This window comes from Microtus pennsylvanicus, chromosome 1 (assembly GCF_037038515.1).
Source record: "Microtus pennsylvanicus isolate mMicPen1 chromosome 1, mMicPen1.hap1, whole genome shotgun sequence".
Taxonomy (NCBI): domain Eukaryota; kingdom Metazoa; phylum Chordata; class Mammalia; order Rodentia; family Cricetidae; genus Microtus; species Microtus pennsylvanicus.
The window spans coordinates 44,795,436-44,816,832 of record NC_134579.1 but is presented as its reverse complement, the minus strand read 5'-3'; positions in this window follow the sequence as shown (position 1 = coordinate 44,816,832).

Sequence of the window (21,397 nt, the reverse complement as noted above, 5' to 3'; positions counted from 1 at the left end):
TAGCAGCATTGTTTGTAATAGCCAGAACCTGGAAACAACCTAGATGCCCTTCAATGGAAGAATGGATGAAGAAAGTATGGAATGTATACATATTAGAATACTACTCAGCAGTAAAAAACAAGGACTTCTTGAATTTTGCATACAAATGGATGGACATAGAAAACACTATCCTGAGTGAGGTAAGCCAGACCCAAAAAGAGGAACATGGAATGTACTCACTCATATTTGGTTTCTAGCCATAAACAAAGGACATTGAGCCTATAATTAGTGATTGTAGTGAAGCTAAATAGGGAGAACCTAAAGGAAAACATATAGGCATCCTCCTGAATATTAACCTTCATCAGGCGATGAAAGGAGACAGAGACAGAGACACCCACTTTGGAGCACCGGACAGAAATCTCAAGGTCCAAATCAGGAGCAGAAGGAGAGAGAGTACGAGCAAGGAACTCAGGACCGCAAGGGGTGCACCCACACACTGAGACAATGGGGATCTTCTATCGGGAACTCACCAAGGCCAGCTGGCCTGGGTCTGAAAAAACCTGGGATAAAACTGGACTCGCTGAACATAGTGGACAATGAGGACTACTGAGAACTCAAGAACAATGGCAATGGGTTTTTGATCCTACTGCACGTACTGGCTTTGTGGAAGCCTAGGCAGTTTGGATGCTCACCTTACTAGACCTGGATGGAGGTGGGTGGTCCTTGGACTTCCCACAGGTCAGGGACCCTGATAGCTCTATGGGCTGACAAGGGAGGGGAACTTGATTGGGGGACGGGGAGGGAAATGAGAGGCGGTAGCGGGGAAGAGACAGAAATCTTTAATAAATAAATAAACAGAAAAAAAAAGAAAAAAAACACTGATTGGCCAATAACCAGGCAGGAAGTATAGGTGGGGTGAGCAGACTAGGAGAATTCTGAAAGAAGAAAGACTCAATCTGCTGTCACCATTCAGACACAGAGGAAGCAAGATGAGAATGCTTCACTGAGTAAGGTACCAAGTCACGTGACTAAACTAGATAAGAATTATGGATTAATTTAATTTGTAAGAGATAGCTAGAAATATGCCTGAGCCATCAAACAATGTTGTAATTAATGTAAGCCTCTGTGGTTTTGGGGGGACTGAATGGCTATAGGATCAGGCAGAACAGAAACTACTGTCTACAAACTCTTGCTTCACTCAGAATATTGTCACAATGTCACAGCGAAAACACTGGCTTCTTCCTCAGCCTCACAGCGACTTGTTTAAGCTCTCTGTACTCCAGCTTTGTCATTGTTAGCTTCCTCCCCAGCCCCACAGAGACATGTTGAAGCTACCTGTACCTTGGATTTTCACTGTCCATGGAAATGCAAAACACTTCCCATAGTGTTGGTATGAGAGTAAAGAAAACACATGTGCATCTAGTTCAGCGGACGGACAAAACAGATAGCAAAAAAATATTACTTTTATGCTTTTCCTAGTGCCATGATAAGAATATCTACCCTGCTTCACACTTTGTGTGGACTGTCCAGCCCCTTTGGCCTTGTGGATGTTTCTGCTTATATATGCTCTACTGTAAGCTGTAGTCAAACTTCTTTCCACTCTTGAGTAATAAATCTCACTGCCTTTCTTACTTTTGGGCCTCACATATCTCTAGATTGCATCTGATTCCATTAATTTCCTTGTTCATTGTAAAAAGATTCAGCTTTCTCAAATTTTGTAAGAAAGTTGCTCCCCCACTTATTGCTCTTGTGTTTTTCTTTGGCATGGGGGGGTCTGTTTCCTCTTTAGATCATTTCTTGCTGTTTTTTTTATTTCTGCAACTTTTGGCTTTTGAATTTTCTGATACTCCCCAGGACCACTGCTCTCACCCCTCAAATGATGTCTTTCACCCAACTATTGCCAACGTTTAATCCTAGGTTCCTAGCACTCATTTGAATCTGCATGCCTTTGTTAGTCAAATTTGTGTTGCTATGAAAAATCACCAGCTGACTTAAGGAGGCTGGAGAGATGGCTCATCAGTTAAGACATTAAGATTTCGTACCATTCTTGTGAAGGACCCAAGATCAATGCACAGTACTCCTATCAGGAGGCTCACAACTGCTTGAAGCTCTACCTTCTGGGGATCTAACTGTGCATCTGCACTCACTTGCATAGTCACACTTATACACAGAACTGGAAGTAAAAATAAATCTTTTTTTGAAAGTAAACAATCAACTTAAGGAAGGAAATTAGTTTTGGCTCAAGACATCAGAACTTTTTGTTCTCCATTGCTATGAGCCTGCAGCAACATAATACGATAGCAGGAGCACATGGTAGAAGATGCCTGTTACCTCATGGAAACCAGATGGAGAGGAGCATAGGAGAAAGGAGATGGGAGAAGAAGAGAGGCTCAGGAGAGGGTACATCCTTCCATGCTTGCACAAAATGACACTGCATCCAATTTGGCCCCATTTTCTAGTATCACCTTTAGCTATGAACTTATCAATTAAATCATTAATTAAGTTAGCACATATACAATTCAATAATTAATCAATAGTGCCACCAGCTAGTAGCAGATCTTCAACCCATGAACCTTTGGGAACATTTCATAGTGTTGTTTCCCTGACCTTCAAAGGCCTACGTCTATCTCAAGACACAAACTATGCTCAGTCTCTGACCCCAAATATCTGAAATCTCCTCAGTTCTAGTATTGCTTAAATGTCCAAGCTCAAAGTATCTTCTGAGATTCAAGGAAACCTCATAGTTTTGAGACTCTATACATACACAGGCACCTCCCTACCCCACCCCAAAACTTTATCCAGAATACAACTACAGACTAGATATGACCATTCCCAATGAAAGGAAAGGAAAATAGCAAGAAGAATTGAGTTGAAAGATGACTAACACCCAGCTAAGAAACATCAAATCTTGTAGCTTCATGTCTGGTATCCAGGGCATGTAGTTGTGTGTTATGAGCAGCTCTCTAAAAATGAGAAAGCCCGATACTTACAGCTTTGCCACCTTCGTTCTGCATGTCCTTTCTCCTTGACTTGCACTGTTGCTGATTGTAACTTTCCTTCATAAAATGTTCACGATCCCGTCGTATTACTTTCCCAGGATCTCCACCCGAGCTCTCGTATCTTCATGCATCACCACTTCCAGGTAGTCCCTGTAAGGACTCCCAACTGCTACACATCGTTCAGTCACCCGAGCCTTCCTTTGAAATCTGCGTGGATGGCTCTATGATGTCCTAACTGTTCCAGTTTGTATGCCTGAAAACTAGCATCTTGTGGAAGACACTGAGGCCTGTTGGCAGCTTGAATGACTTCATTTGTCATTTCACTTGGACTAAACAAGTAGTGCCCCTAAGGAGCTAAGATGGAGAAGCATTTCCTTGCTACCCTTTGTAAGCAGACTATTCTGGAGGTACTCTTAATGGGAAGTCTTTCAAATCAATTTACTCTTCCATACTCTGAAGTCTGTTATCTTTGGGGTCTTATAGATTCTCAAGATGTCCTGAAGTCGTCTTTCCTTAATGTCAAATGTTTGGCTTTTTAGTGCTGCTGATCTCTTCAGCAGCCATGATGTCCCCAGTCCAAACTTTCTATCTATCTCTTTTCCAGCCAAAGCGCTGAGTTTCCCCAACCTTTCTGCTTAGCTTTTTGTTCCCGATTCTTTCTACAAAGCTGACTAAAAGCAGCCAGCAATATCTATGTGAGCGTATGAATGCTGTGATGCCTTGAGGTTTTCTGCAGTAGATGAATTAGTCTGCTACATCTCAACATAGCCACATACAAAGTCTCTAGTTATGGTCGTATGACACATAAGATTCTTGCCAGAATGTGATGCACGTGACCTACAGACAAATTCCACTGAAATATTTCTGAGTACACTTCATGAGTACAGTCTTATTAACTGCTTTTTGTTAGTATTGTAGCCTCTGAGATCCAACCCAGAGTCCCTCTTTAAGCTCCACATACATCATTGTCTGGTCTTCTCTAACCAACTTCTCTTAATTTCTCAACTCTTACTGAAAGCCAGTCCTAAAGGTTCTGAATCACATGATCTGTTTAAAGTCATAGCAATAACTCTACTTTTCAGTATAATTGTCTACATTAGTTTTGTGTCTCTGTGATAGAATACTTAAGCTTATCAATTTAAAAGGAAGAAAGATTTATTTGGGCCCATGTATTCAGAAGTCTCAGTCCATGGTCACCATGGGCCCACCATTGCTGATTGCTCCATTGGTATGGGCTTTTTGTGGAGGAGAATTTTATAGTGGTGGGAACATGAGGTAAAGTCATGCTAGTGCCATGGCTTTCTTGAAGATGGAAGAGAGCGACAGAGACAGAGGAGACACAGCTGAAGACACCACATACCATTTAAAGGCAAACTCCCTGCGACTTTCTTGCATTGAATTGAATCTTTTAATTGTCCATCCAAGTGTGAATGCCTCCCCTTTATGGGGCCATCAGTTAGAGAGTAAGCCTTCTATACTTAAGCCTGTGGAAGATATCTTAAAAATATTCAAATCAAAATAATAGATTTGAATATTTTTAAAATAAATTTTGCTTTATTTATTTATTGATTATTTTTTTGAGTCAGGGTTTCTCTGTGTAACAGACGTAGCTGCCCTGGAACTCATTCCATAGGCCAGGTTGGCCTCAAACACAGAGATCTGCCTGCCTCTATCTTCCAAGTGCTGGGATTAAAGGCGTGTACCACCACTGCCTGACTATATTTTGCATTTCTTTTTCTTAATAATTTGTTTTTAAAAGGTGTCATTTGTTTTTCAAGGTAATCTTTTAATTGTTCTAAAGAACTTGCTCCATAGCTAATCAATTGTTAAGTCCCATGAGTTCTACTGTCGTAAGTTTGCCTCTTTCTTTAAAGACTAACATTTTACATTAGATTTTGAACATATCCTCTATATGCCTTAGATACACATTGTGAGGGCTGGAGAATTGACTCAGCACTTAGGAAGGCTTGTTGCTCCTTAAGAAGACTCAAGTTCGTAATTCCACTTCCAGAAGGTCTGGTGACCACTTCTGTCTCCATGGACATATACTGCTGGCTTGCCCTAAATATACACCATTTTAAAAAATTCTATAAAATGAAATATATCACTTGATGACTCCTCATCCCCCTCCTACTTCCCAATTCACAATAGTTACAGTTAGCAATTTCCCCACTAGAGAGCTCTTGTTGATTCCCCTGCCTCTCAGCATCACAGGTTAATAGGGTCCTAACCTATTTATCGCTATTTTATTGATTGTGATTTCCTCGTAATGACCTGCATTTCAACCATGCTGGAATACCTGCCATTCCCAAAACATGCTTTACACCTTTCTGATTTATTTAATGTATTGTGATGTTCCTTGGATGCCTTCCCGTGCTGCCTGTCTTGAAATCCTACTGTTCAGGCCTTATCTGATCTTATTGCTTCCCTGTTATCATTTCTGTTATTTATCTATACCTCTCCCAACTTTAAGAAACTTCTATTCAAGTAAGAAGTTTGATTTATCAAAGCCAGAACAAATTATCAGTTGTTCAACTTTTTTTTTTATAAGTACAGTCAAGCACCATATAGGTCTTCAATAGCGACGTCATAAAAACAGGCTATATTAACAAAAAGCTGAGTGACTGGCCAAGCATGAACAACAGTAATGGCCCAACAGGGAGAGGGCACATTTAGAGCTTATTTCCCACAGGGATTGTCATGGAAACAAAATTTTAAAAGTAATATAACTGTAACTTTAGTTGGTAAACTGTGGGGATTGAGTTCGGCATTACAGTCCTTTCCTGAACATTCTAACTTCTTTTCCTGTGCCATGAAAAGGTGTTCTGACAAAAGCAACTTTATTCTGTCTCACAATAGAAGACACAGGGAAGTCAAGGTAGCTAGAGCTTCTGACCGCTGGCTCAGTTACATCCGCAGTCAAGAAGCAGAGACCAGTGAAAGCACGCTGGTGAACAGTTCCCCTTCTCTGTTCTCTATAGTCCTGGATTCCCGCCAGGGAATGGCATCACCACAGTTGGTGAGTCTCTTCACCTTAGTTAACCATAATCAAGCAAACAGTTTTCCGCAGGCTTCTCCAAAGGCTTGTCTCCTAAACAATCTGTTAGGATGACATGTACCATTACCCATTACACCGGGTAAGCTACAAAAGTACAAAGCTTTGAGGTCTGTGGTAGAAATATACATACACCAAATAACCGCATTTCATTTGTTTGGCCTTTGATAAATTTGGTTGTGTGTGTTGTGTAGGTTGTGTGTGTTGTGTATCTGTTCCCATGTCATTCTTTTTTTCAAGTGTTATCTCTTTAGAAAGTCTCCCCACCCCCTTACTCCTAAGTAGCATGTGCCTGCCATATCACTAACACTTCTTTAACTTCATCTTCATAGTGTTTCCAGGATTAACCTACATTGATGCATGATGATAGTGCATGCATAAATATTGGCTAAATGAATTAAAATGTCAAAAGTATTTTATTCTTCTCTGACATGTTTGCTATAAAACCCAGTTGATTGGTAGTCTTTTGATTTTAGACACGTTTTTGCTCATCTCGGACATATGATTTTAAAGCATTCTATTCTTGTCCATAGAACTTTACTGATAGATGCACCAATCTATTGTTTTTCTTAACCTTCTCCTGACTTATCCTGCCTATTTTATATGATAATATAGCTTAAAATTTCCCCAGAAATGAAAATGGATTGTAACTCAGGCTTTTGTTACTTATTCTTTCTTTTAATTCATGGTCATTCTTGTTCCAAGCTGGTCCTCGCTGACCTACTCAGAATCATTACTGGGAACCAGAAGATGGTATGTAATTGAATTGGTATCGCTGCTGTCACCATCAATTTGTGCAGGAAAAAAGGCTGAGGAAACACAAAGGCAGAACCTATAATTGAATTTGGTTACTCCAAAGGTAAAACCCAGTAGCAATTTTCAGAGAGCCTGGCAGGTCAGTTGGGGAATGGGGCAGGGATGAGTGAGATAGATTGCCCCCTAAGTTGGGAAGGGGAGTATAAAAGCTGAACAGACGGACTTGGGATAACTGAGTGCTCGGAAGTCCCTTAGACTGTAACTTTCTCAAGGTCAACTGCTCTCTCTAGTTATTCAAGTACAATGAACTGTGAATTAAGAAACAAGGTGATCAAGAGTAGCGGGTTCTAGTTCTAATTTCTCCAGCAAGCATTAGCTAATAACAAAATTATTTGATTCCCTTAGACCACAGTTACCTTAGTCTTAAGATTGGGACAGCAATGAAATTCCTTTGTCTCAAGGCACTAACAGGATGAAACCATGTATCTTTGTGTATAGTGTGTCACTGTATGAGATATTTAGAAGTTAATCCTATTATTATTCTATGATCAAAGCCTCATCCCAGCAATGACTAATTATCTTAGTTCGCTTCTTTATTTAGTGCAGAAAGCACAGCACAGAGAATTGTCTTTCTCACATTATATTTATTTAGCTTTCAACCTCTTTATAAATATGCATTATCATGGCTGAGAACTTACCAACCCAAAGCCAGGAAAATGAAAGTGACATCTGATAAGAGTCCTTATATTTTAGCATTTATCTAGCCAAAGAGAAGGATGATGTTTGCTTTGATAATGTTATATAAATGTTATTTGTTTGTTCTGTTTTCTGCACTCTGATTTTTCATTTTAAATATTAATTAATATTTTATTTTAAATATTAATTCTAAGGGGATCACATGACTAGAGAGTATACTCTCATAGATAAGATCTCCACTCTTCTCTTTTCTACCCATAAATTTTCTTTCCATTATTTTTGTTTCTCCATATCTTGCTTTATTTTAGGATATTCCAAAATCCTTTTAATGCTTTAATCCTGGTCTCAGTCACTTAACTGAAATCCTGAATTGGGTAATACCTATTCCTTTCATATAATCTCTTAAACAGTTGGAAGGATAACTGTGCCTACAGGCTTTGGCTCATTTCCTTTTGTGTCATTTATTTCTTACTCTCAGAAATATCCATAACTAGAAAATAAAAATTTGAGATTCCAATGAGAGTCTGAAATCTACTTTTTAAGGATAATATTGTCTTAGTTTCTTCCTTGTTGTCATGATGAGATACCATGCCACAGCAACTTATAAAAGACAGCATTGAATTGGAGCTGGCTCACAGTTTCCAGAGGGTGGGTCTATGGTTACCATGGTAGGGAGCACCACAGCAGGCAGGTAATCATGGTGCTGAAGAAGTAGCTGAGAGTTTACATTTGAGCTATAGACACAAGGCAGAGAAAGAGAGTCTGAGAATGGGGTGAGCGTTCGAAGCTCCATACCCACTCCTAAGGACACACCTCTTCCAACAAGAACTCATCTTCCAATCCTTCAAAAACAGTTCCACCGACTAGGAGTCAAACATTCAAATATATGAGCCTATGCAGACCATTCTCATTCAAACCAACACAAGGTCATTGTGTAACACACAACACTTAAGCTTCTGATTTATACCTCTGTCTCAGAGTAGTTATCAGTAGCATTCCATTTTTCCCACAAAGATATTTTAATTTGGATAATACATAGCAGGACCACCTTATTAAAGACAATATTTCCAAAGTACCTTCTAGCTCTCAAAACTGTACTGTTAGAGCAAGAAGTGACTTTGGAGTCACTTGAACCTTTCACATGGACACTGAGGGACAGTTGGAGTGGTTCTGATCAACCAGACATGTTAGTGTTGCCAGACTGACCCTGTAAACTTAATGAGCCAAATTATGTCTCTACTTTTGAGCATTTAGTTCTAAAAGTGTAACATTAACCTATAATCTAGATATCAATTCTCTTTCTTTAGTTGATTAATGTTATTTTCTAATTATAGAATTATATATAATCTTTAAAAATTGAAATACTATGAACTTCATTATATAAAGGTAAACTGCCCCCATAAGTAGAAAACACAGGTTAAAACCATTATTCAACATACTTACTATGTATTTAGGACTCCATTAACTGCTTTTTTATGTGTATATGTACACCAAGGATCTGTGGTAGTTTGAATGCAATTGGACCCCATTATCTCATAGGGAGTGGTACTGTTAGGAGGTGTGGTTTTTTTGGAGTAGGTTTGGCCTTGTTGGAGGAAGCATGCCACTGTGGGGGTGGGCTTTGAGATTTCCAATGCTCAGGATACTGCCTAGTGTCTCAGTCAACTTCTTGTTGCCTGCAATCCAAGATGTAGCCCCACTATGTCTACCTGCACACCACTATGCTCCCTACTGTGAGGATAATGGACTGAACCTCTGGAACTGTAAGCAAGTCACCCCGATTAAATGCTTTACTTTATAAGAGTTGCTGAGGTCATAGTATCTCTTTACAGCAATAAAACCCTAAAACAAGATTGAGAGTTGCCACGAGGCAGTGGTGGCACACACTTTTAATCCCAGTACTTAGGAGGAAGAGCAGGCGAATCTCTATGAACTCGAAGCCAGTCTGCTCTACAGAGTGAGTTCCAGGACAGTCAAGTCTACACAGAGAAACCCTGTCTTGAGAAACAGAAAACAAGAACAGGAAAAGAGCTGCATTATAGAAAAGTTCCGCAGTCTTTCTAAAAGTAACAGGAGTTGTTCTTTGTGGTCCAGAGGCAGATGGCCCTTTACATTGATTTTTTTTTCTGGAAATCTGTTCTATTTAGTTGTACATGAAATTGAAATAATGGGAGGGCAGTTTTGCTTCCCCTAATTGTTGCTCTCTGGCTTTTCATCAGAATCTGTCACTTGATTATGCAATGTTTTTTATTTTGACCAGTTCAACTTGTTGGGAATTACCTGATAGTTGTACTGCGCCTCTTGGACTGGAGCATTAATGGTACTCTCTGGCTTGGATGGCTGAATTTAATTGCATGATATGTTTGAACAGATCAATGGTGACACGAGGCAGATGCCCTGAGAGTCCTCATTTTTCAGGTTGAGCTGGTGTGGTAGACAAACTCTCCATTATGCGTAAAATCTGGTTTGGAAGCCTAGAGAACAGGTCTACAATGGAACTTTGGGATTTCTGCTACAAGGACACAATGCCATCAAGCTAATTAATAATTATGAGTCCTAAGTTTATATATTTAGCTTTTCCTAATTATTAATGTGATAGAATGGAAACAGATAGAGCAGGAAAAATGGACATAATAGAGCTATCGTATTTGTTTCAATTCCTACAGGAAGATGTCTGAAGTTCATGGAAGCGTTATGAAGTATGGAAAAGGCTGCTAAAATGCTAGTATACTTAAGTTTATTATAGCTTCTTTGTAGCATTTACACAGATGTGGATATTCAGGTTTTGTATCCTGCCTAAATGAAATGAGATTTACCATAGTTTATGTCACTTGGCCTGATTGGGCCCATATAATTCCAGTGTACCTTACAAGATTAAAACATCCTGGAGCGAAACACTTTAATCCAGGTTGTTCCCCTTATGATCAGATATACATTTGATCTAATGTAAAAAAAAAAAGTCTCTCCAGCTTAATAATCAAATGATACCCTTTAATTCTTTATCAAACAATTTGGATGTAAATTGTCTCCAAATTGTTTCTCACCTTAAAAGTAGGTTTCTTGATCATTCTCTACTGCTTCTCTCTCATCTTCTATTTTCTGATTCTTCTCATTTCGAATATTGATACATTCCCACAAGATGCCTAGCCTCTGCTACCTCTGCTGTATTTTAAGCTCTTCTGTATTCCAATCTTTACTTTCAGGGCCCACTGTTATTCTCCTCTGCCATTATCTTTTGAACTCCTCAGAGCTGGATTATCAATCCTAACAATAAAAAAATACTTTTTATACATAGCACATTTCTGGAAATATCACAGAAATCAAAATAACAAGGTTGATGACATTTTTCTGATTATTCAGTTCTTCCTTGAATTTGATATCCTGTTTAAGGAAAGCAGCAAAGCAGCAACAGTGGAAGGTAGAGGTGTTGGTTAACAAAATATCACAGTGCATAGGATTACCTCAGCTCTCCTAGCCATTCTGCTAATCAAATCGGTGATGCAATCTTCAGTTTTTCCCAGAAGGCCCCTCTCTCCATAATGACACAGAATACATTTGGTGCTCCTTACCATGCCCTAGATCCCTAACCCCTTATCCCTTTAAACAGTCTCTGCTGCTAAAAAGAACCCCAATGACCTAGTGGCATTTAGCTTCAGCTGAGTAGCCCCCCCACCTTCGCTTACTTGCCATTGAATTGCAAATCGGGGCCTGCCTCAGTGAAAGCCCTTCAATTTCTCATCTGCATCTTCTCTCCCCTCCCCCTCTGGGACAGCGCAACCCCTAAGGAAATGCAGCCAGCCTCAGCTAGGCTGCGCCTCTGATCAGATTAACTCCATATTTAATGAGACGTGCGTGGAGCAACCAGCTGCACTCCACCCCCTTGCCCTCAGCGACAGACCAAATGGGTCTGGAAGGCTCCATATTTGGAAGAGTTGGGACTATGTGTGCAACTTCGGCAACCATTTCTATAGCCTGAAGGAATCTTCGCAGATTTTGGTGGATTAGGCTCAAAACCTAAGACAACATCTGAACATTCTCATGTATGGGAGATGGCAAACTTTAGGATTAGGTATTAGCACTAAGACAACATTTCTTTGGACATAAGATTATAACCCTTTCGTCTTTTAGGACTTCTGGCTTCTTTTCCTAGCATGCAAAGAGCAAAATAAATCAAGACAATACTTTAAAAAAGTATTGATTTACTTGATTTTGTGTATGTAGGAGGGCTTGCCTACAAGTCTGTATGTGCACTTTGTGCACACCTGGTGCATGCGGAAGCCTGAGGAAGGTTGTACCCATGTACAGTTGCTGGGATCTGGACCTGTCTTCTGTAAGAACAGCAAATGCCCTTAACCTCTGAACTCTCTCTCTCTGACACTAAGACAAGCTAATTGTGAAACGCTGTTCACACTCCCTTGGGATTCCCAGGAACTGGAAGATTTCAGTGGAACAAGATACCTCAGGAGGAGACCACAGCTCTAGCTATATTCTTTGACTTCTTTGTGTCTTTGGCAAACGTTCAAAGGGCGCTCACTAGATGTAGGCACTCTGGTGAGTAAAGACAGTGGCTGACTGCAAAGAACTCATCCAAATGGGAAGATAATGGCCCGTCATAATCCACTGTGGTCACAATGTAATCAAGATCCATCCATACAAAGCATTACGGGTTTGCAAAGTAGAGACTAGAAAGTATATTTCAGGAGAAAGATCACCATGCTCTGTGAACAAGCTAAAAACAGCAAATAGCTCCACTTAATCTTTCTGAATGTCATTGCTAATTGTCTTGGTTTTCGCTTGCTCTGCATCTTAACAAAGGATCTGAACTAGGATTTTTTTCCCCAGCTGTAAGGTAGATAATTTCTAGAAATTATTTGAAGTACTTACTGCCTGTTTTGTTGTTTTCTTTCTTTCTTTTTGTTTTTTGAGATGGGGTTTCTTTGGGTAATAGTCTGGAACTTGCTTTGTAGACCAGGCTAGGCTGAGACTCACAGAGAGCCACCTGCGTCTGCCTCCTGAGTACTAAGATTACAGGTGTGTGTCACCACTGCCAGGCTTTATTTTACTGTTTACAAGAGAATCCTCAAATCAGAGTCTGTTGAATCCCCATTGAGATATTTTTCAATCCAAGTATGTTATCAAAAGTGTAATTGGACTCAGTCAAACCAAAGTATCTAGTTATATATCTTAATGAAGACAAGGAAACCAACACTATGTTAAAAAATTAAATGCACACATGCTTTTGAAGAAAAGCCAATAGTCAAGGTAGCCTTCAACTCTGCTGATAGTAAGAGAGCTCTATATTCATCCTTAGGTATGGTCCTAGGCTTCTGTATTATCTCAGATAATGTGATTGTACAATAGAGAAAGAGTATTTCATTAGCCAAGATACCTGGGAATTGGTTTTAGCTCTGGTGTTAACTAACAAGGTTAGTTAGCTAAACTATTTGAACTCAGAATATTTTCTGTTAAGTGAAGTAGCTGGATGACATATTTCCTAAGTTTGCTTTCAGCTCCAAAAATCTTTGATCCTCTGCAAGTCACCCCAAGAGTTGAAAGTGGTTGACAAGAGAAGTTAAGGTGTCAAAATAAGTATGAGGGTGTGTCCGGGGGGGGGTGACTTCTCTGGGCAGCTGCCTCTGGCAGAGGAATTATCAAGCAGATTATTTATAAGGGAAGGTTCCAGCCACTGGAACCTAAGCACAAGAAAGGCAATGAAACAGGAATAATCAGAAGACAATTCAGTCTATGACCGCACCAACGGATCTCTCCGAGCAGAGCTGAGTTGAGAGAGCAGGCAGAGTCCTGATGCCATCACTGGATCCATGCAGGCTGTGATGGGTGGCTTTCTTTAGCTGCAGTGATACCCAAAGGAGGCTGACAGTGAGGACTTCCTATCAATTGAACTCACTGGTAGTTGAAAGAGGGAGTCTTTCAGTCCTGAGGTGGGTGTGAGTGTCCACTAATAGGGGTCTATGCACTTTTGCACACTGTGAGTACTAGAGCAACATATGTGAACACACTTAATGCCTTTCCATGCTCAGTAAAAGCTAGTCTGTGCATTCTTCCATCCATCCATCTGCATCCGCCACACTCGTCTTTCCGTTGATTACCTTTTCCTTCTCTTCAAATGTCATAGAACTGAGTTGTCATTTCTTTTACAAAGTACAAAGAGTCCTTTAAAGTAGGTTGAATTTATTAATCCCCTCCCAACCTAAAGCTATTGTTAAACTCTGATTATTTACCAACAATAATAAACGATAATCGAATATTGCTGTGCAGTTTACAACGTCTTTAAATATTTACTCATCATTACTAGCTTGTACTTTATAATCTAAATACAGATATGGGAACCAGAAAGCCAATCACTTGCCTGAAGTCACAGAGACACCAGGATGAAATGAAGAACATCAGACTTTGAATCCAGTCCTTTTGATTTCTGGTCCAGGATTGGTCCTGTTGTGTCAAGCCAGCAGGAACTCAAGGGCAATTAATGACTTACAAAACCCAGGCATTGAGTAGTTGGTTTTGTTAGAGCAAAACACTGACTTGCTGGGTCTGGGAGCTCCTGGCTGTTCTCATAGTGTTTCAGACTCCAACAGCTCACATAATCCTATGTACTGACTATCAATGGACCCATTGGACTTTTAATGTTATACATAGAGTTTGTTACAGAGACTTCTGGGGGATTTATAGGCAGAGGAAAGAAAATTCCCAGTAAAAGAATGCAATGATCAGTGTTCTGTAGGTCACTGCTTCTTACACATTAATTTGCATTTTTATTTCTTAGAGGGCTTTTAAAGATGAGGAATGATTCAGCAAGCCTGGGGTGGGTGCTGAGAACTGTCAGTTTCAATAAGAGGCCAAGTGATGTTGATCCTGTGTTCTTGCGAACAGGTTCCCACTGCTCTCAGGAGAGAAACCCTTAATCTCTCAAAGGGAACATGAATTATTCCCAGCTCTAAGGCTAGTCAGAGTCAGCAACCTGAAAGAAATAAATTGGAAGAAATAGGTCACTGTTTAGTGACTGTTTCTCACCTCTTCTTCCTTTTCCCAACTTTCACCCTTCATACATAAGGAAGAAATATGACAAGACAGGGAGGAAAGGGAGTGTAATAAGAGGAAGAAAGCTTGCTAGGCAATGGCTTTGTATGTGGTCAGAACAAACCTTGCTGTGGGTTTATGTGGTGCTAGTCACACACGATAGACATTGGTTTGGAACCCATTCTTACTTTTAGCAGGGTCAATATTATCCATTTTGCAAGTGGGAGGAACTCAGATGAAACCTGCAGATGCCGGAGGGAAAGATGTGGCAGAGCATCACCCAGGAGAAAGAGAACCCTAGGGGTCAGAAGCCCAGAGGAAAGCAGCGCGGTCCTGTTAACCAGCTCCTCCTTATGGACAGTGGCTGGGTATTTACACATCCCCGCCATCCCTAGGATACCACTTTCCTCCTTGATGGTGTCTGTACTGTAGCGTGTAGCTTCATTTCCTGGCTTCTCCTGTTAGTGGAGGGGGTGGCTGGAAACATGATTTTTTTTTTTAAAGTGTTTTCCCTGCTAAAACATTCAAACTGCTTTCTCCTATGGGTAAGGAAATATTTCCTGAGTTTTTGCTGTATGGTTTCTTTGAGCAGTAGAAGGAGGGGGCAGGGAACCAGTCAAGAATGTTCTTGAGAGGAACAGGAGGCAGGATCGGGGAGGGATCCTTTTTCCTACATAGCATTCTCTTTGAAAGCAATGTAAAGAAATATAAAAACCAGGGCCTGCTCAGTAGAGAGCTGCCAACGCGATGATGGAATACACATGCGCATTGAATACCTTAAACGGGTAGGATCAAAGCCCTGTGGGGTTCTCTGTTCAGGGGAAATGGCCCTGTCCTGCCAGTTACCCGTGTTGTCTGTGTTCTGGTCTCCAGGTGGTAGAGTTGGCTTAGGCAGCGTGGATGCTGACAGCCATTGTCTGTGTTCTCAAGTGTGTGTGTGTGTGTGTGTGTGTGTGTGTGTGTGTGTGTGTGTGTGTGTAGCAGTGGTAGAGACTTTTTTGAGACCACTTGTCTCTGGAGGCTTTGGGGGAGAATTGAGTTCAGGCTCTGGCGCCAACTTTCCAGAGGGAAATCAGAAGCCGAGTAATTAGACTTCTCCCCCCTCAGGCAAATGGGGAAGGAGTTTGCTTTACCGTAATGCCAGCCTGCAGTGATGAAAACCAGGAGGGAGCAGCAAGATCCACCTGCCAGTCCAGCCCACAACTCCCCTGTGAGAAGCGGCCACCTGACTGCCACAGACGCTGTTGACTTCAGCATCCGGGTTCTTTTTCATGAAATTTTCCCCCCACATGTTTGAATGATTTATTACACAGAATCACATTCAAACCTTCTGAGAAAATGGCACAGCGTGAGACGGGGAGATAGAAAGAACTAGGGATGTGTGATTTCACTTATAGGAAATCTCCATGAAACTAGAAATAACTAAAATTTAGAGCACGCAAAGGTTTTTTTTAACTGATTTGCATATGTTTTTCTATTGAATTCTGCAACAGGCCTTAAGCCAGGCCCTGCAATAGCTGCTTCAATATATGTTAAGACCTCAAGACAGAGGGTGAGAGAAACTGTCCATCCCAAGGTCACATAATTCGTAAACTACAGATTTAGAACTCAATTAGGTACTTCTCCTGACCTTCAAAACTGATCTATTGCTGTCTTTCCTATGGCACTGTACCTTCTTCAGGGACCTACTGTATTGTTATCTGTAGAATGTAGACTCCAGGCCCATTTGCAGTTTGGGGTCATACCCTTGGCTATTACATCCTATCTGACTTAACTAAAGACCAGAGCCTCACTATTTCCTTCTGAGAGGGTGTTAAAGGGACAGAGGTCCCCATGCCTAATCTACCAACTGTGATTTGAGGTAAGCATGTAATTTGCTTGTATCGGTGCTCTGAGAACAATCCCAGGAAGTCTGAACCCAGCAAGAGTGAAGCTCCAGAAAGGAGGAGATAATAAGCATGGGCTTTGCAGTCATAGTGCAATAATAGTCTGACCTTACTAGGGATTATTTAATCTGTTGAGACTTCATTTTGCACATTCTACAGCAGGGATACTAATACCACTCAGTGCGAGGGTTAAGGAATCTGTGTGAAGTCCATATTATGTCTAGTTCTGTGATGTTGAATGAATATTCTTCATTTGCAATAGGAACTTTGAAAGTTTGACTTTGAAAGACTTGCAAAGTTCAAAGTAATTTTAACTCAAGTCTAATTCTAGTTGATTTAGGTTAGATTAGAATCCACCTGGAATTCTATAGGGCTAGAAAGTCCCACAAATCTGTAAGCCTCTTCAAAGCCAAAGTTACACTTCTGGGATTCAGTTAGCATCTGCAAAGCTTTATACGAGGACAACATTCTGTGGATGTTTCTTGCCCACGGTAAGATGGCAAGAGAATATTCGTGTGTGAAGAAGATGAGAAGATGAAGATGTGCTCTTTGTTTTTGATCAGTCCAAGGTCTTTGGGGTACTTCTTTAGAGCTCTTTGTCTATGGAACATGTCCTGGCTGATTTTGTGTGTCAACTTGGCACAGTTAGAGTCATCAGAGAAAGAATCCTCAGCTGAGGAAACGCTTCCTTGAGATTCAGCTGTAAGGCATTTTCTCATTTAGTGATCAATAGGGGAGGGCCCATCCCATCGTGGGTGGTGCCATCCCTGGACTGCTGGTTCTGGGTTCTATAAGAAGATGGGCTGTGCAAGTCAGGGGGAGCAAGCCAGTAAGCAGCACCCCTCCATAGCCTCTGCAGCAGCTCCTGCCTCTGGGATCCTGCCCTGTTGTGGGAGTGCCTTCCGCTCCCTCAGCCAATAGCTGCTGAGATACCAGCCCATTGGGGCGTGGTCTCTCTCTCTTTAAAAAAGCAGCCACTGCCCTCCCCTTGCTCTCTGGCTTCCGGCTCTGCTTCCGACTAGGCTCCCTTCCTGATTGCTCAGAGGGCTGTTGTCTGGGACGGCGATCTGTAAGTTTTTCCCCATTAAATAAATAAGCATTCTATTAATCATAATTCCAAACTGGTGTGGGATTGTTCGTGACTTACGCCTTCACTGCCCTGTTTGAGTTGCTGTCCTGACTTCCTTCAATGATGAACAGCAATGCTGAGGTGTAAGCCAAATAAGCCCTTTCCTCCTCAACTTGCATTTTGGTCATGGCATTTGGTACCAGCAACAGAAGCCCTAAGTAAGACAGAACACAATTCTCTTCTTTCCCTAGACTTCTGCTGAATCACACTGTCTCCAGTATACCTTTTCAGCTCTCATTGTTATGGTTTGAATGACAAATATCTCCCATAGACTTGGGCGTTTGAACACTTGGTCCCCAGTTTGTGATGCCATTTGGGGAGGTTTAGATGCTGCAACTTTTCTGGAGGAAGTGCATCACTGGGAATGGGCTTTGACATTAAGCCTTGCAACATTTTGTTCACTGTCTATGTTTCATGTTTGCAGTCGAGGATGTGAGCTCTCAACTTCCTATTTCTGTCACCATGCCTGCCAGTGACTGCCATTCATCATCCCTCTGAGACTGTAAGCCAAAACAAACTCCTTATACAAGTTGCCTTGGTGATGGTGCTTCATCATAGCCATAGACAAGTACCTGATACACTCAGGATTGTGGTATTGGTTATAATAAATTGATTTACTAGAGATGTGAGAATCTATATCCACAAGAAAGATAAACAATTATGTTAATTGATAGTTTTAACCTTTTTTTTTTTAAAAAAAAACATACTATTCTGATATTCTTGGTCCATCCCTTCTTTTACTAATTCATTGAGTCCAAATTCTTTCTAGTTTCATTCCGTGTTTCTTATTAGTCTAATGTCAAATTCAGGGGATTTTCTGGCCATTTCCACAGTCATAAACTGATGTACCATTGGCCTGGAAGGCTTTATTATTAGTTTTATTTGAACTCTCTTTTTCTCATCTTTTATTAACTGTTCTTTGAGAATTCCATTTCTGAACTGGAGAGAGAAAAGAGGCTGTATGGTTAGGATATGCTAAGAATTGAGATTGTGGATCCCTGAAGATCTCCTTGCTTTGACATTATTATGATGATGTTTTGTCTAATGGGCATATTTACCTAGATACATTGGCAGAGTGGCATTATGGCAAAGTGCTATGTGAATGCTGTAGAGAGCCCAATTTACACAAAAATAGGTTTCCAGATATGCAGTTGAATGTACCTTGTGTATTGTTTGTCATTATTGGGATCTTAGGTCCTAAATTAAAAATAGTGTGAATCAGAAAAACCTGGAATCATATAGTAACTTTGTCTGTTACCAGATCTAGGATCTTAGGACGTATTTTAATTTTCTCATATTTTAAATTGCAAATACATTATACAGTGTATATGACTGTGATGTACAACAAAATTTAAGGCTACAAATGTTTCTTACTGCCTTGTATATATTAGATGTACAAGATGTGGAGCAGTTGACCAAGTTAACATTTGGAGGTGATTTTTCCATGAATTTTTCACTCATGTTTAAATGGCTCACTCCCAAGAGGATAATGCCCTGGATTTATCAGCTTAATCAGTTTTTAGCATGGAAAACTTAGGGTCCAAGAACTTGGAAAAAGAAGAAAGGAAGTTAGAAGGAGGAGGACATGGGAAAAAAATGGGAGGAGTAGGTAGGTCCAGTCTAGGTACAGACTTGCTAGTTGACTAGGTAGGCATAAGGTAGCAGAATAGCTGGGGGAGCCTGATGAGAAGCGACTGTGTGGAAATGGGGTGAGGACACCCACAGACTGCAGTGGGAATAGATATCAGTTGCTAAGATAGAATCAGCTATCCCTGTGAGCTTAGTGCCACAGGGATACACGCTACAGCTCAGGTTTCAGAGTTCCCAGCTATGGAGTGAACCCTCATTCCTGCAGCACTTGACAGAGGCATCTAAATAACTCTGCTTCAAGCCCCTAGCTACAGCAGAAGGAACTTAAGTTAGAAAAATGATGAACATTTTAAAAAATAAGGTTATTGAGACAAAATCAAAGCCAGGGAATAAATATGTTCTTCTAGTTCATTAGCTTTTTGTTCACTTGTGGGAGATTGACTCTTGTAGGTAGCCAACTTCAAATCCCCCTTTTTCTGTTTCATTCTGATCAAGCCACTACTATGTTTTATCTATAGAACAGTTAGGTTTATTCCTTCTCTGAAAACTATTTAGCATGTAGGACACTAAGATTATCCTAGGAGACACACTCAAGGGCACATAGATGAGCATGTTTCCAGAAGACTGTAACTAAGAGGAAGTTACCCTTAATGATAGAGTCATTATTCTGACCCAGGGTTCTGAACTAAGGAAAAAAAAAACAAGCACCGATATTCATCTCTTGCTACTTCCCAGTTGTGGTCATACTGTGAAGAATTGCCTCACCCTGACTTTTACCCTATCATGCCTTCCCCAGCATAATGAACTGTATCCTCAGTCTATGAGCAAATATGAGTTGATCCCCACCCTCTGAGTTATTTGGTCCCAGCAATAAGAAAAGTTAATGGGTATGGCTTTTTTTCCCCATAATGAAGTAGAAGAAATCTATCTTACTGAAAATGTTGATCCTCCATTATACATGATTGTTTTTTTTGGTGATCATACCTTGAGATTGCTTGTTGCTAGAAGCCCTGTGTTCCCCAGCCATTCATCTACTAAAAATTCTCAGAAATTACCTTAACTAAAGATGCTTATGATCTGACGGCTGTGTGTGCTATTCATCCTCGATGCTGGCTGCAGAAATCCCTGTTGTCCCTCCTCCCCTCATAAGTCAAAGTAAACACTGGGATTCTATGTGGTTTTGGGTCCTCGAGAACAATTCATGGATGAACTTCCTTCTTGAATTGGACACACAAACCAATCAGTCCACTCATGAAACTGAACAGGAAGTTGTGATACCTGCTGTGTTGCATCATATTTGATGCTCCAAATATTAAGCGGCAAAAAATTTTAAAAATCCAAAACAATACCTCAGTTTCAGAAGAAACACCAAAAACACTCCGAGGGATGCAAGAGTCGCCTGGGAAGCACAAACATAGCCGAAGCAATGTCCAGCTGCAGTACAGCTGTGTGAATTTTTCCTGTTGCTGTTCTTATTATTCTTATCTGGATTACAACATTGATTTAATTCTATTTTTAATGAGAGAGGGGAAAATGGCTTAGCAACAGCATCCATCATATGTAATTGAGGGGAAAAGACTGGTGTAAGAAAGTATCTGATCAAGGAGTTCAGAGATAGAACCTTGTCCATTAGACAGAAGCAGTGAAGGCATAATTGGAAATATTCAGATTTTGCTATCAATTTATACTTTCATTTATTGAGCAATTATAAATATTTTTAAATTTAATTTTTGACCATTATTATCAAGTGTGTATGGAGGTTTCATTATTTAGACTAAAATATGCATAATATCTAGAGTGTTGATCTAAATTTTACATGTAGGAAAGCTCACACTTTAGCTCAAAGTCTATTCTTTTTTAAAGACTGACACACAAGAAAATATGTATTTAACCTTAAAGAAGGAAGGAAAATAAGAAGAAAATGAAGTAAAATAAAAAGTTCTAATTTGGTTTCAAGGGCAAAAAGACTACTCTGTGTACATCTATTTCCTCCTGTGTTTAGTCTGTTGTTTCATTCTTTTAATTTATTTTCTGAAAATTTCATGTATGAGTACTGTGTTTGCATCATTTCTCTCCATTCTCCTTTCCCTCCAACTCTTTCCATGACCCTCAGTTCTCTCAAATTCATGACTTCTTATTCTTTATTTATTATTGTTGGCACACACAAATATAAACTTATAGACACAGCCTGCTGATCCCCTTTAGTGTTGATCTTGCACACAGTGTTAACAACTGATCACTGAGACTGGAGATTTCATCGGGAGGC